The sequence below is a fragment of the Vulpes vulpes genome, chromosome 12, assembly GCF_048418805.1.
Source record: "Vulpes vulpes isolate BD-2025 chromosome 12, VulVul3, whole genome shotgun sequence".
Taxonomy (NCBI): Eukaryota; Metazoa; Chordata; class Mammalia; order Carnivora; family Canidae; genus Vulpes; species Vulpes vulpes.
The window spans coordinates 106,050,288-106,066,749 of NC_132791.1; the positions used below are offsets into that span (position 1 = coordinate 106,050,288).

General features: G+C 44.3%; 1 protein-coding gene across 6 annotated transcripts in view; it reads left to right on the plus strand.

Moving 5' to 3' along the window:
* Positions 1–11,850: 11,850 nt before the first annotated feature.
* PRDM10 (PR/SET domain 10) overlaps positions 11,851–16,462 on the plus strand; it is a 96,864-nt gene continuing 92,252 nt past the window's right edge. For 3 of the 6 annotated variants that reach the window (XM_072729333.1, XM_072729332.1, XM_072729335.1), the window contains exon 1: positions 12,000–12,287. The gene's annotated coding sequence lies outside the window, so the exon portion shown is untranslated. Of the gene's footprint in view, positions 12,288–16,462 lie in introns of all 6 variants that reach the window. The other 3 variants (XM_072729331.1, XM_072729334.1, XM_072729330.1) reach the window with 2 other exon arrangements.

Sequence of the window (16,462 nt, forward strand, 5' to 3'; positions counted from 1 at the left end):
CTGGTGACCCAGGATCAAGTCCCACGTTGGGCTCCCTGCATGGAGCCTGCTTCTCCCTCTGCCTGTGTCTCTGCCTCTCTCTCTCTCTCTCTTTGTGTCTCTCATGAATAAATAAATGAAATCTTAAAAAAAAATTTTTTTTTAAAGAGTGTCTTTAAAAAAAAATAAAAATAAATAAATAAAATTCTATGTATTTGAGAGGAGTGGGGAGGGGCAAAGGGAGGGGTAGAGGGAGAAGTAGACTCATTGCTGAGCAGGGAGCTGGACTCAGAGCTCAATCCCAGGACCCCAAGATCATGACCTGAGCCAAAGGCAGACCCTTAACTGACTGAGCCACCCAGGTGCCCCCTGTTTACCTGTTTTATAAACTTGTAAGAAATTACTCTTTGTTTTCTGTATAGTAAAAGTTCTGATGTATTTTTTTTTAAGATTTTATTTATTTATTCATGAGAGTCAGAGAGAGAGAGAGAGAGAGAGAGACAGACAGACAGAGACATAGGCAGAGGGAGAAGCAGGCTCCCTGCAGGGAGCCCAATGCAGGACTCATCCCAGGGCCCCAGGATCACAACCTGAACCAAAGGCAGATACCCAACCCTGATTGTTTAATGACTTCATTTATTTTATATATATCCAAAGTTTTTATTTGCAAGTAATTAAAATATACCTACTGTCTTCATTTTAGCTTCTTTTTTCCAATACAGCTTTTTGGTTTCAAATCGTGGTGAAGAAGTTCACTGATGTTCCTTGGAGCAATGGTACATATAGTATCCTAGATTATCTTAGAAAATTTTTATTTTTATGTTTAGGTCTCTTAGTATTTTTTTAATATTATGTTTACATAAAAAAATCTAAGACACTTTGGTAAATCCTAATCATATTAACAAATGAGACTAATTTGTCCATAGCAAATTCTTAACAAGTTTTGAAATTTTCAATTATTATAATTGTCAGAAACTCCAAAAAGAATCTTAATAGCTTTTTTGAAGTGTAATTGATGTACATTAAAGTGCACATATTTAGGGACACCTGGCTGGCTCAGTTGGTAGGGCATGCATTTCTTGATCTTGGGGTTGTGAGTTTGAGTTCCACATGGAACTTACTTTAAAAAAAAGTAAAATAAGGGACGCTTGGGTGGCTCGGTTGTAAGAGTGTGCAGGTCTTGATCTCCAGGTCTTGAGTTCAAGCTCTGTGGTGGGTGTGGAGATTACTTAAATAAATAAAACCTTAAAAATAAATAAAATGCACATATTTAAAGTGGGCAATTTAATAAGCTTTGCAATATGTATACATTCATGAATCCATCACCACAATCAAAGTGAACATACTCATCAATTTACAAGGTTTTCTTGTGAACCTTTGTAATCACTTCTCACATCTCCCTGTCTCCCCCCACACCCCCTCACCAGGCAATCACTGATCTGCTTCGCATCAGTAGTGATTAATTTATGTTTTCTAGGATTTTATACAAGTGGAATCATGAAACATGTACTCTCTCTCTTCCTTGGTTTGGCTTGTTTTACTTGGCCTAATGATTTTGAGGTTAATTTATGTTTCTTTTTTTTTTTTAATTTTATTTATTTATTTATTTATGATAGTCACACAGAGAGAGAGAGAGAGAGGCAGAGACAGGCAGAGGGAGAAGCAGGCTCCATGCAGGGGGCCCGATATGGGATTCGATCCCAGGTCTCCAGGATCGTGCCCTGGGCCAAAGGCAGGCGCCAAACCGCTGCGCCACCCAGGGATCCCTAATTTATGTTTCTGCATGTACCAATGGTTTATGTCTTTTTCTTGCGAAATGACACTCCATTGTATAGGTATGCCACTATATTTTTAACCATTCATCTGTTAACTGAAATTCCATTCATTGTTGTTTCTCATACGCAGAGCATTGTTTGAAAGTAGGCTTTTCCACATATTTTACATTTGTGTTTATTGCCTGTGTAGTTTCTTGCATATACAATAAGCAGTAGAATTCGGGAGAAGGCCTTTCCACCCTTAGTACTTTCATAGGGTATCTCTCCTATATGACTGTTGCAATGTTCAGTGAGGTCCAGCTTCTCCTGAAGACTTTTGCATGTGCATTGCATTTATAGGCATCTTTCAAATATGAATTTTCTTTTCTTATTTTCAAACATAAGTTTTCATTTGCTATTGAATGTTTTCTCACCTTCCTTACATGAATAGGGTTTATCTCTAGTGTCTAATGAGGCTTGACTTCTGAATAAAAGTGTTCTCATACCTACTGTATGCATAAGCTTTCTCTTTTGTATCGATTATTTGATAAATAATGGTGTTTCTCCTTTTAAGTGAAGATTTTCCACATTTATTACAATCATAGGGTTTCTTTAGAGTATGAATGTTTTGATCTTTAATGCAGTATTGCTTCTAGCTAAAGACACTTCCACATTGATTATATTCAGTGGTTTATTTCCAGTACAAATTTTCTTAGGTTTTGTGAGATTTTTTCACTATTGGAAGTTGTCCCACTTTCTTTATATCCATAGGGTTTCTCTCCAGTACACCTTCTTTGGTGTCTAATGAGTCTTAGCATTTGAACAGGAGTTTTTCCACATTCATAAGGCTTCTCCTTGGAATAATGAGTATGAAGTTTTTCTATTACAGCTGAAGGATTTTCTGCATTTATTCCTTTTATAAGATTTCCTCCCTATATAGATTCTTAAATGCAGGGTGAAGGATGAGATTCAAGAAAACATTTGGGGAAAAAAAGAGAAAACACTTGACTACCTTCAAAACATACCTGAATGCATACTCTCCAGTATGTATTTTCTCATGATCTCTGAGTTATTGCTTCAGGCTACAGGTTTTCCACATTCACTATATTCATACATTTTTTTTCTCCAGTATGAATTTTTTTTTTTTTTAATGTGTAAGGAGATTTGAGTTGGCTGGAGGCTTTCCAATATTCCTTACTTGCTATAGTTTCTCTTTTGAATTATTCTCAGGTATCTGTTGACATTACATTTCTGAGAGGAGACTTCTTACAATGATTCCCCTTAAATGAGATTACTACAAATAGGATGAACCATAGCATACTCTTTATATTTATAGTAATTCTTGCTTACACAGCTTCCCTCATATCAAAGTCTAAGTTATGGTCCAAATTTTTCTAGCTGAGTCACATTCATAAAGGTGTTTTCTTGAAATAACAATGTTTGATGAAAAGTAGTTTTCCATTTCATACATTTCCTGCCTTTTACTCTGACTGTGTTTCAGTGAAAAAGATGCCATTTGACTTAAAGTCATAGTGCTTCTCTCTCTGCTTATTAAACCTCCCAGGCCTCTTCTGGACATCACCTCCTTTCCAATTCTCTCTCAACATCCATGACTCTGGCTGTTTGAACTGAAGACGATATCCAGTTTTGTGATGTAAGATCTCTAGGAGTCTGGGGCACCTGGCTGGCTCAGTCAGAAATCTTGGGGGTGGGGATCCCTGGGTGGCGCAGCGGTTTGGCGCCTGCCTTTGGCCCAGGGCACAATCCTGGAGACCCGGGATCGAATCCCATGTAGGGCTCCCGGTGCATGGAGCCTGCTTCTCCCTCTGCCTGTGTCTCTGCCTCTCTCTCTCTCTCTGTGACTATCATAAATAAAAATTAAAAAAAAAAAAAAGAAATCTTGGGGGTTTGTGAGTTTGAGCCCCATGTTGGGTTATAGAGATTATTTGAATAAAAAAAAACTTGAAAAAAATTCTCTGGGAGTCTGGGCCATAAACAAAAGCTGATAGCCCATAATAGCAAGTTCTTTTGCAGTCGTCTATTTTTTTTTTAAAGATTTATTTATTTATTTATGATAGACATAGAAAGAGAGAGAGAGGCAGAGACACAGCAGGAGGGAAAAGCAGGCTCCATGCTGGGAGCCCAATGTGGGACTCGATCCTGGGACTCCAGGATCGTGCCCTGGGCCAAAGGCAGGCGCTAAACTGCTGAGCCACCCAGGGATCCCCTATTTTTTTTTTTTAACTCTCAAGATCAAGAGTTGCACTCTCCACCAAATGAGTTAGCCAGGGGCACCTACATTTTTTTTCTTTAAGAGTTATTAATTTATTTCCATGGGGAGGGGCAGAGGGAGAAGGAGAGAGATCCTAAAGCAGACTCCCTATTGAGCATGGAGTCCAACACAGAGATTCAATCCCAGGATCCTCGGATCATGATGTGAGCTGAAATTAAGAGTTAGATGCTTACCCCACTTAGCCACCAGGTGCTCCAGCCTCTATATTTTTGTTGTTATTGTTGATTTTATTTTCTATTCCATAATAGCTATTTTTAATTTTATATAAAAACAACATTTAAAAACGGGGGAGGGGGATAAAGTAAAAATATTTATCTGCTCAATTCCTTAACTTTTCCTTTCAAATCCAAAAAATAAACAAACAAAAACAAACCCCAAAATGCTGGTACTTCATAACTGCTCACAATCCCTGCCATCCATATTCAGTAGGTACCCATCCCAACACACACAATCTTGTACCCACAGAGCTTCCTATTTGCTTTATAATGTTGTCTTGGTTTCCTATGGCTGTCATAACAAAATACCACAAACTAGGTGGTTAAAGCAATAGAAATTTATTCTCTCCCAGTTCTGGAGGCTAGATGTCCAAAATGAGGGTGTGGGCAGGGCAATGCTCTCTCTGAAGACCCTAGGGAAGAATTCTTCTTTAAACTATTGATGGGGGATCCCTAGGTGTCGCAGCGGTTTGGCGACTGCCTTTGGCCCAGGGCGCGATCCTGGAGACCGGGGATCGGATCCCACGTCGGGTTCCTGGTGCATGGAGCCTGCTTCTCTCTCGGCCTGTGTCTCTGCCTCTCTCTCTCCCTCTCTCTCTGTGTGTGACTATCATAAATAAATAAAAATTAAAAAAAGAGAAGAAAAGAAAACCTAAAAAAAAATAATAAAAATAAACTATTGATGGTTGCCAGCAACCTTTGGTTTTCTTTGGCCTATAGACACATCATAATCCATCTCTGCCTTTTTTTAAAAAATAGTTTTATTTTTAAGCAATCCCTATACCCAATGTGGGGCTCAAACTTACAACCCCAGGGATCCCTGGGTGGCTCAGTGGTTTAGTGCCTGCCTTTGGCCCAGAGCGTGATCCTGGAGTCCCGGGATTGAGTCCCACATCGGGCTCCCGGCATGGAGCCTGCTTCTCCCTCTGCCTCTGTCTCTGTGTGTCTATCATGAATAAATAAATAAAATTAAAAAGAAAAAAAAAGACTTACAACCCCAGGATCAAGTGCTGCATGCTTTGCTGACTGAACCAGCCAGGTGCCCCTCTGCCTTTGTCTCTATAATATTTCCCTGTGTGATGTGTCTTTATTTTCTCTTCTTATAGGAATACCCATCATTATGTTAGGGTCCAACCTATCCAATATGACACTATATTAACTAAATATATCCAAGAGACCCTATTTCCAAATAAGAGCTCAGTCATAGGTTCCAGATTCAAACTTTGGAGGACACTCTCCAACACAGTATAAATTTCAAATGCTTGGGTTGGGGGATGTGGTAACTAGGTGGTGGGCATTAAGGAGGGAGCTTGATGGTTATATGCAACTGATGAATCACTAAATTCTACCTCTGAAACTAATAATACACTGTATGTTCATTAAATCGAATTTAAATAAAAAATTAAAAAAAATAAATCTCAAACACTCTATTATACTCATAGTCACCCCACACCTAAACACCGTTAGGTTTTTTCCTGAACAGGAGTGAAGCTCTGAACAAGTCTGGTGTGGTCCCAAACTCCTTGATTCTTTCTCTGAAGCCCATTCAGTTCCAACATCCTAACCCTAACCCTAACCCTTTTCTCACAGTGTAGACCTGAAGCCAAATGACTGGCCTTCTTGTTTTTTTGGACTATTTTCTTGTTTTATTATTTAAAGCTTATAGAAAAGTTGCAAAAATAGTACAAGAATTACCATATACCTATCATGCAGGTTCTCCATATGTTATCATTTTAGCTGTATGTACATGGAATTTTTTCTTTTTCCTGAACTGTTTGAGGCTAAACTGCAGAAACATTTCCCCTTCACTTGGTGTGTATTTTTTTTATCGTATTAAAGTTTTATTTATTTATTCATGAAAGACACACACACACACACACACACACACACACACAAAGAGGGAGGGGGGGCCAGAGGGAGAAGCAGTCTCCATACAGGGAGCCCGATGTGGGACTCGATCCTGGGACTCCAGGATCACGCCCTTTGCCAAATGCAGGCGCTAAACTGCTGAGCCAGCCAGGGATCCCCTGTTGTGTATATATTTTTTTAATTTTTAAAATTTATTTATGATAGTCACAGAGAGAGAGAGAGAGGCAGAGACATAGGCAGAGGGAGAAGCAGGCTCCATGCACCGGGAGCCTGACGTGGGATTCGATCCCAGGTCTCCAGGATCGCGCCCTGGGCCAAAGGCAGGCGCCAAACCTCTGCGCCACCCAGGGATCCCTGTTGTGTATTTCTTAAAAGTAAAATACTTTTACACATCCACAATACAATGCTCAAAATCAAGAAATTCACATTTATATAGTATTATTATCCAATCTACAGAGTATTCCAATATGACCAATTGTTCTCTATATATGTAAAAAAAAGTTTTTTCTTGGTCCAGGAACCAAATCTAAGGCATTCAGTTGTCTCTTTTAAGTCTCCTTTAGTCTGGAACAGTTCCTTAGACTGTTTTTCATGACATTAACATTTTTTTTTTTTTTTAAAGTAGGCTCTGTGGCCAATGTGGGGCTTAAGTCAAGACCCTGAGATCAAGGGATGCCTGGGTGGCTCAGTGATTGAGCTTCTGCTTTTGGCTCAGGTCGTGATCCTGGAGGTTCTGGGATTGAGTCCCATATTGGGCTCCCTGCAGGGAGCCTGCTTCTCCCTCTGCCTGTGTCTCTGCCTCTCTCTCTCTCTGTGTCTCATGAATAAATAAATAAAATCTTAAAAATAAAAAAAGACTCTGAGATCAAGAGTCACATGCTCTATTGATCGAGCCAGCCAGGTGTCCCATGACACGAACATTTTTAAGGTGAGTGCAGCCCAGTTATCTTACAGAACGTCCCTCATTTTGGGTTTGCCCATTGTTTCCTTATAATCAGATTCAAGTTATTAGTTTTTGGCAGCTATATTGCAGAAGTGAAGCTGTGTGCTTCTCAGTGCATCACAGGAAGAAGCACATGGTCTCTATTGTGCTATTCTCGAGGATAGTAACTGCGATCACTATGATGGAAACTCCAAATTTCCCCACTGTAATGTTATCTTTTTCCTTGTAATTAATAAGTATCTTTTGTGGAGATATTTCAAGACTGTGTTGACATCAAGCCATCAAATTTTCATCTTCTGGTTTCAGCATACCCTGATAATTCTTGCTTCAGAATCTTTAATCATTGTTGCTGGCAAATGACAGTTTTTCTTTTTCCAGTGTTCCTTCTTCTTTATTCATTTGCTTTCCTGTCTAATGAGGAGCTTTCCCTTTTAGCCCACTGACTTTGTGGTTAACCTTTGTAACTCCTCACTCTGTTGCCATCTTTGTGATGCATTTAAGAAGTTTCTCACAACTGGCCTACACAGCATTTTAGTTGTTTCTTTTGGTCTATCTTATCTGCTTTACTATTGGCAATAGGTGTCAGTCTTCATCTCCCATTCTTTCTCCAGGCAACTCCTCCCCTGAAACTGCTATTGACAGGTTACCAGCCACTCCTATTTCCATCTTTCCAGATTGACAGGTTCTCTCTCTCTCTCTCTCTCTGTTTTTTTTTTTTTTTTTTTTTTTTTTAAGATTTTATTTATTCATTCATGAGAGAGACAGAGACACAGACAGAGGGAGAAGCAGGCTCCATGCAGGGAGCCCAACGCAGGACTTGATTCCGGGACTCCAGGATCGCACTGTGGGCCAAAGGCAGGTGCCAAACTGCTGAGCCACCCAGGGATCACCAGGTTATCTCTCTTTATCTTTCTTTAGCTCTTCTTGAAATACTTCCTTCCCATGGCTTCTCAGACACCATCCTCTTTTGTTCATCTGTTTTACTTAACAGTCTCTTTTGTTGGCTCTCTTCCTATCCTGTGTCTCTAAATTCACAGCTTAATCCTGTTCCCTCTTGTTTTCTCTATACTCAAGCTCTTCCTCACCTAAGCCTTATTAGAAGACCTTATCTAATTAAACTTCATGTAACCTTATGTATTTAATTTTTTTTTAAAGTAGGTGCTATGCCCAGCCTGGGGCTTAAACACACAGACCCAGGATCAAGAGCCACATGCTCCACCAACTAAGCCAGCCAGATGTCCCAACCTTATGTATTTGAATACAATTTATAGTCTGATGAATCATGAAATTGTATCATAGCCCTGATCCTGTCTTGAAAGCCAACTGTCAATACAGAACATTCAAGTGGATTTATGAAATATATACTTTAAACTACAACGGAACACTTAATTTTCTAACCATTTCTCTCCTAGTCTTCCCAATTTCAGTGGAGCCATCAATATTTACTTAGTCACTGAAGCTCAATTTTTCTTTCTTTCTCTCTCTCTCTCTTTTAAGATTTTATTTATTTATTCATGAGAGAGACAGAGAGAGAGAGGCAGAGACACAGGCAGAGGGAGAAGCAGGCTCCATGCAGGGAACCCGATGTGGGACTCGATCCAGGGTCTCCAGGATCACGCTCTGGGCCAAAGGCAGGAGCCACACCGCTGAGCCACCCAGGGATCCTTTCTCTCTTCTTTTTAAGACTCAATTTTTCAAGTCATTCTTCATCACTCTCGTCATTGCTAGAAACCCCCACTCTGTTCCTTTATCTTATCTGTTTGCAAGTTCTGTGGCTTTACCTCCAAAACATATCTGGTATCCACACACTTCACCCATTTACACTATTCCTATTTTAGTCAAGATCAATGTTTCTTAAAGTATATTGCAACAGACCCCTAATTATCCTCCTTGTCTCTTATTTCTCACCCTCTTGCCTAAGAAGATAAGCTCCCTGGAGAAGCCAGAATTATCTTAAAAAATAAAGTTATACCCTGCTTAAAACCTCCAACTACTTTAAATTGTACTTAAAACACAATAACTACTCCAATACTAAAGCCTTCAAAATCTTGTATGATCCAGCTCTTACTATCTCTTCAAGTTTTCTCGTATCACTATACTCCTTGCCCTATATTCCAGCAACTCTGGCATTGCTATTGTTTTTATTTTTATTTTATTTTTTTCGTATTGTTTTAGTGTGAAAAAAAAAACAACAACAACACAAAAATCCCTGCTTTCATGGAGTTTTCACTCTAAAAATGGTACGAATTCATTTTTTTTAATGGCCGAGTAATATTCCAGTGTGTGTGTGTGTACATATATACCACATCTTTATCCCTTCATCAGTCAATGGACATTTAGGCTCTTTCCATAATTTGGTCACTGCTGGCAAAGCTGCTATAGACATAGGGGTGCAGGTATTCCTTTGAGTCCGTATTTTTGTAGCCTTTGCGTAAATATCTAGTAGTGCAATTACTGGGTCATAGCATAGCTCTATCCTCAACTTTTTGAGGACCCTGCATACTGTTTTCCAGAGTGGCTGCACCAGTTTGCATTCCCACTAACAGTGCAAGAGGATTCCCCTCTTGCCATATTCTCACCAACATCTGTTGTTTCCTGTGCTGTTAATTTTAATGGCTGGCTTTTTTTTTTTTTGCATTATTCATGTCTCAGCTCAGACACTAGTATTTTAGAAAAGACTTCTTTGACACTCTCTTTAAGTTGCCAGCAGTTCTCACACTTTGCATTTTCCTGCCTTTTTTCTTTCTTAAGATTTTATTTGAGAGAGTGAAGGAGCACATGCATGGGCAAGGTGGAGGGGGCGGGGGAGGAGAGGCTGAGGGAGAAAGGGAGGAAGAGGGAGAAGCCGACTCCCTGCTAAGCAGGGAGCCCTATGTTATTGTTATTTGAACCCAGGACCCTGGGATCATGACCTGAGCCAAAGGCAGATGCTTAATTGACTGAGCTACAGAGACACCCCTGCTTTACTTTCTTCACAGCACCTATCATCATCCGGAATTATCTTATTAATTTTCTTCTCTTCCTTCTAGCACATACAGTATGTATTCAATAAATACTAGTACACCAAAAGGAGTGAATTCTAATGAATGTAAATTCAAAACCAAAAATGTATAGGCGGGCGCCTGACTGGCTCAGTGGCTAGTGTGCGCTCCTGATCTTGGGGTTGTGAGTTTGAGTCCCACGTGGGGTGTACAGATTACTTTAAAAAAATCTTTAAAAAATTATATGAAATGCAGATTGCTGAGGTTCACTCAAGGCCTTCTGAATCAAAAATCTTTGGGATGGTGTGTACTTATGTGTGTGCTCTAAAGTTTCAGACCACTTCTCCAAGTCCATGAGGGTAACTTGTGCTCTGCAGTCCAGGTAGTCCCATTCATTCTGTCAACTTCCCTTTTTAGGTTCCTTGGTGTCATTTCTGGTCCGCTGACCTCAGTTGGGACCACCGGAATCCATCAGAGAGCATATAATGTCAAATCTCAAAATGGGGAAGTTTTTTTTTTTTTTTTTTAGAGGCCAAGGGATATAAAGAGTGGATTGTCCAGCCTCTGGCATTGTTTGTCTATCCACAGACCTAAAGGGGAACACTGGAGTGACTTTCCTAACCAAGATCATGTTTCCTAAGGCAACGGACCTCCATGGGTCTATATGTCCAGTGAAGAGTTACTGGCATTGCTTCTTCAGGGCCCAAATACGTTTTCTCAATTGAAATCAACAAGTGTTTAAGGGATCACCTAATTCCAAGCCCAGCAAAGCTTCCAATCCTGTGGAGGAACAAGACATGGTCTAGTTATCAAGTTGCTTACAACCTAATCAACTGTCTTCGAGTTTTAAAAACTGCAGTGTTCTCTTGTTTCCACTTTGTTTCCAGTTTTTAAAAATAAATAAAACAGAGAGCAGGACGTGGTTGAATGGATTTTTGCATTTTCCCCGTCCCCAACCTTGGATGTTTTTTCTATTTTCAAGTCTCTTGCTTCCTCGTGCTTTCTTCCTCTTTTTTTCTTGGTTAGTTTAGCAGTTTTGTGTGCTTTATCATCGTTAACACTTCCATTCCTATTCGTTGAAGTGTGGGAGGTATTTTTACATGAAAAGCTCACTTTATCTTTAAAACAATGTAGCAAAGCAGCTGCCAGAGGGCTGGGAAGATCGCTCCCTGGAGGTCCGAAGGTTCCAAGGCTCCTCCGGATCCGGCTGCTCCTCCTGCCGGGGGCGGCTCCCTAGGGCTGGGCGCCTCGCTCCAGAGCTTGGGCTCACTTGTGCGCGCTCGGCTGCCCTTTGGGAAGGCGACTTGGAGCGAGAGGGGGATGCGGAAGCCCGAGGTTAAGAGATGAGCGATGGAGTCACTGCTCCATCAGTGTTGAATCATGCTTCGTGTCCTGAACAGCACCCCCACCTTCCGAACGGGAAGGGCTAGAGGAGCGATGCGGTGCGGCGCCGCAGGGGTGGGCAGGGCCGGGGCGCCGACGCGGTCGCCGAGCTGGAGGCCCCGCGCGCCCCGGGGCAGCCCTGGCCCCGGCCGGCCCTGCACCCCCGGGAGCCTGCGGCCCGGGGCCCAGCGCGGCGCGTGCAGACCCGCCGAGGAGCCTCCGCCGGCAGGTGGGCGTCAGGTGCACGCGCGCGGGGGGCGCCGAGCCCAGCGCCCCGCCCCCCCGGCTCGGGATCCCGGCGTCTCCGCCGCGGTGGCGGTGGGAGGGGGGCCCGGACCCCGACCCGCACCGCAGCCGCTGCACCCGGGCCACCTGGGCAGCCGCGGGACCGCGAGGCCCGGCCTGACCCCGAATCCGCAGAGTCGGCTTCCCTGATTGGCTTAGCGCACAAACGCAGGCGAGCGCCGCCTGAGACCCGCTCTTTGATTGGGCTTTAAAGCAACAGCAGAGCACGAAATAAAGAGGCCTTCAGCCATTGGGCCGTCGCGTGCATCTCCTTCTGGCTTTCTCTGCCGCCTGAATAAGCGTCTCAGGATCTTCGTCATGAGTCTTAAATCTGGGCCTGTCAGTTCGCCCCGGCGTTGCTCGTCTCTAGGCAGGGCATGGGGTTTACAGAGGCCCGCCAATCCCGTCACGGCGAGATCAGGTTGCCGGGCAGATTATGCTAATAAGGCCCCGCCTTTTATGCTGCTCCCACTCTGCGGCGGGAAGAACCACCTGGAGGTGGCGGGGGGGGTTTGATTTCCATCACCCCTAGGGAGAGAGGACCGGGGACCCGCTGATCTTCCAGCTCCCCTCACCCAACGCCGTGTAAGTACCTAAAGGATTAAGGGAACCGGATAAGCCGGCGGCCGGAGTACCCCATCGACTGGGAGGGTGTTTCGTCTTTGCTTAGTCCCACCCAAAATGGCGCCAAGCTCTTTCCGCGTCTCAGCGCCCGGCCGGGGCCAACCGACCGCGGACCCGGGTGGGGGGGGACCTGGCGGTGGTGGTGGGGGGAGCAATCCCGGCGGCGCCGCCCGATGGTACAGTCCAGCCGGGGCTGGGACGCGGCACCTCGCTCGGGGTGGGGGGTCAAACCATCCGCGCCTTCCGAGGGGACAGGGGCAGAGCGCCCTCCGGGAGCCGCTCCCGGCGCTGCCTTCCGGGCGGCCGCGGCGCCTCCGGGCCGGGCCGCGCCCGCGCCCGCGCCGCCTCCCCCGCGACCCCCGCGGGCCCGCTCGCCCCCCGGCCGCGCGCCTCTGCTCCCCTGCCCCGGTGGTTGGGCCGGGGCGGCGGTTGGGCGCCCCGCGCGCTCCTGCGGCGGCGGTTGGGCGGGCGCGGGGCTGGGCCGGCGGGGCGCGGGGGGCGCGGGCGGGGCGCGGGGGGCTCCGGCCCCGGCCCCCCGCCCCCGCCGTGCAGCCCGGCGTCGCGGGGCCGGGCGGGGCGCGCGGACGGCGGCTCCCCGCGGGCCGCCCGCCGGCCGTGGCAGCGACGTCCCCGCCGGGCCTCGGCGCGCGCAGGCGGGGCGTGCGCGCGAGCCCGGGGAGCGCCGCGGAGGGCCGGGCCGCCACGAGGAAGCCCTGCCCGCCGGAGCTCTCGGGCCTCCGCGGCCCTCGCCGTCGCCGGACCCCGCAGAGCCGCCCGGGACGCCCCGCCGGCCCCGCGAGGTGCCCCTGCGCCCGCCAGCCCGCGCGCGCGCCGCCCCGCCCGCCCGGAGGACACGGGCCGCCTCGGGGCAGAGCCCGGTTGTAAAGCCGCCTTGATTCCATCTGCTGTATTGATCTTTATGAAGATTTTATTTATAGACTCATGGGAGACCCAGAGAGAGAGGGAGAAGCAGGCTCCGCGCAGGGAGCCCGACGTGGGACTCGATCCCGGGTCTCCAGATCACGCCCTGGGCCAAAGGCAGCGCGAAACTGCTGGGCCACCCGGGATGCCCCAATCTGGTGTATTTAGACACAACTTCTGCTTTACTTTTTTTTAACGACTCGTGTCGCAGCGAACAATTGGGTAGTAGCGCTACATTTTAAAATTTTGGACCGGTTGGGGAGGCGGGGGGATTGCTGGGTGGCTCCACAGTTTAGCATCTACCTCCGGCTCAAGGCGTGATCCTGGAGACCCCGGATCTAGTCCAGCATCGCGCTCCCTGCACGGAGCCTGCTTCTCCCTCTGCCTGTGTCTCGCCTCTCTCTCTCGCTCTCTCATGAATAAATAAATCTTTAAAAAAAATAAAATAAAAATTTGGACCGAGACGTTTTGCCCACCTTGTGACTCTTGGTTTATTCCTTGTTCATCCGCTCTTGGCTCCCCTCTTTGTTTTGCAACCTGCTCTCTTTTCCTAAATGAGCCATTTTTAGTTTCCTAATGTTTTGCAGCCCAAGGATTAATGTGCGCATCCTATGCTGTACATGTGAATGTAATCAAGTCTGTATGATAGAGACAGCAAAGTTCACATCTTCAGGGGCCCCAAATGCTTTTTACTTAGATTATGGTGATACAAGGTATAGCCTGTCAGTCCAATATGATCCTAAATTGGTTGGTACTGCCTCAGTTTCCACTTTGTCTAAATTTATTATTTCTTCCTGGTTTTCACAACGATCCATGATCATTGCAGAAACCACAGAAAATAGAGACACAGTCTGAAATAAAACCTACTTAAAGTAAAATGACCAGAGATAATCCCTCCTGATATTTCAGTGTGGTTCCCATCTTTGTGTGTGTGTTTGAAACGTTTCTACCGACTTGGCATCATGATTTGTGTTTTTTGTATCTAGTTTTTTTTTTTTTTTTTTTAAACTTAGATCAGTAACCTAATGACTTCACTGGTGATTTGCTACTTTCAAGACTTTCCCTAATACTTGAAGGGGCACCATGAACTCTTCTGAGTGGAAAGAATTTACATTTGATTCATTTTACCTTTTAAAAACATGTCCCAATGGGTTAGGTTTCTGGTAACAAGCAGAATTTGATGAGAGTTGAGAAATACTGAGCTATAGTTATGGTTTCCTTAATTTTACATTTCAAGCACGAGTAAACACATAAGTTCATTCTTTCATTTGGTAAAAATGAACTATTAAACATCTTGTCATCGCAGTGTTTGAATTGTTTAGTCAGAGTTGGTTTTAAAATTGAATGCTGATGTACTTTGACCTATTGCAGCCTAAAATACACACTCTCCCCCCATCCTACCTCTTTCCCAAAGAGCGTAGACACACCCCCTTCCAGCAATTTGTATGTTTTTTACAAGCAGAATTTATTATTTTTAAAATTTATCATCGGTACTTTAATATATTAGCAAATGAGAATTTGGTGTGCTGTCTAGAAAGAGCCAGGAGTTAAAAAATGAATGTTTGCCACAAGCAAATCTTCGCAGAGTGGTCCCTCTGGAATTCTCCATGGCTACAGCGTAGGGGGAGGAAGGTGAGAGGGGAGCTGCTGACTTCATTATTTTGGTCCTTCCCCCCACCTTGCAGCCTTCTTCTCCCTCTTCTGACATTATCCTGTTTACATGATTTACTTCAATCACTGCTAAATCTGCTCCCTGTCCTCTTTTTGTTCTCAAGGCTGCAACCCTATTTCAAGATTTATGTGGAACATTCTGAACTGGTGCCTATTTCCTATAGCTCCTTCTGCGACATTGATACTTCACTATTAGCGCTGAAACATTATTGCCATTCCCTTCCTCAGATCCTTCAGTGGTTTATACACAGCTGTATAGATTCTAAATTTGTTCAGCTTGTGGAAAGCACCTGGAAGTGGGTTTTGTTTTGTTTTGAAAACTTTGAAATAGAGAATTACTTGGTGGTGGTGGGGTGATGGTGAGAAAATGGAGAGGGAGGGGGGAGATTATGAATAATCCCAAATCATAAGTATAGCAAAACGTATCACAATGTGTAGGAAACAAACATTATGGAATCAATACTATGCAAGACTTCAAGAACCCCAGATAGATTGCTGGAAGGTCATTATCTGCAAAAATGATTTGTTGTTGCTTGTTACTCATTTCCTAGTTGGACTCTTATTTCAACATTAGAATATCGGAGCCACATGCTCCCTTTCTTGACCTATATCTTTCACTTTTCTAGGTCTGACTCTGGCTGTAATCCACAGCCTCTTTCCTTTGTGATCCTTACAAGGGCTGTCCCTTAGATCTCTGCTGCCCCATATGGTAGCCAGTGGCCACATGTGGCTGTGGAGGGCTTGAAACTTGGCTAGTGCTGTAAGTGTGAAATACTTTTATGCCAGATTTTGAGATTCAGTATGAAAAAAAAGGTTCAATTGGTAACTAGAAAGTTTATTGACTTATTTTTAAGTAATCTCTGTACCTGATGTGGGGCCTGAGCTCAGGACCCTGAGATCAAGAGTCCCATGCTCTTCTGCTGAGCCTGTTGAGCTGATGGTCTTAAAATATTGGTTGTATGTTGAGATGATAATATGTTCCATAAACTATGTTAAATAAAGATATTATTGGAATCAATTTCACCTGTTTTAAATTTTTAAAGAATGTGGCTACTACAAGATTTAAAATTACATATGTGAGGGATCCCTGGGTGGCTCAGTGGTTGAGCGCCTGCCTTCGGCCCAGGGCATGGTCCCAGGGTCCCAGGATCAAGTCCCACATTGGGCTCCCTGCATGGAGCCTGCCTCTCCCTCTGCCTCTGTCTCTGCTTCTCTCTCTGTGTGTCTCTCATGAATAAATAAATAAAATCTTAAAAAAATAAAATAAAATTACATATGTGGCTTGCCCATATGGCTTGCATATTTCTGTTGAACTGTGCTGCCCTAGGCTTAGTTCAGTAGGGGTGAGGTATTTCCAAGTAGTGGTAAACTGTCATACAATGTATTGTCTTTGTTTCTATAGTTTCATGGAATAGATACTGCTAATATGTAGGTGGGCCTGATTTTTTTCTTAGTGCTTATGATAGCTCTCACAGAAGCATTATTCTTCTGAAGAAAACCTTAAAACCACTTCCAGATAATTGAGTTAACTGTTATTGAATTAA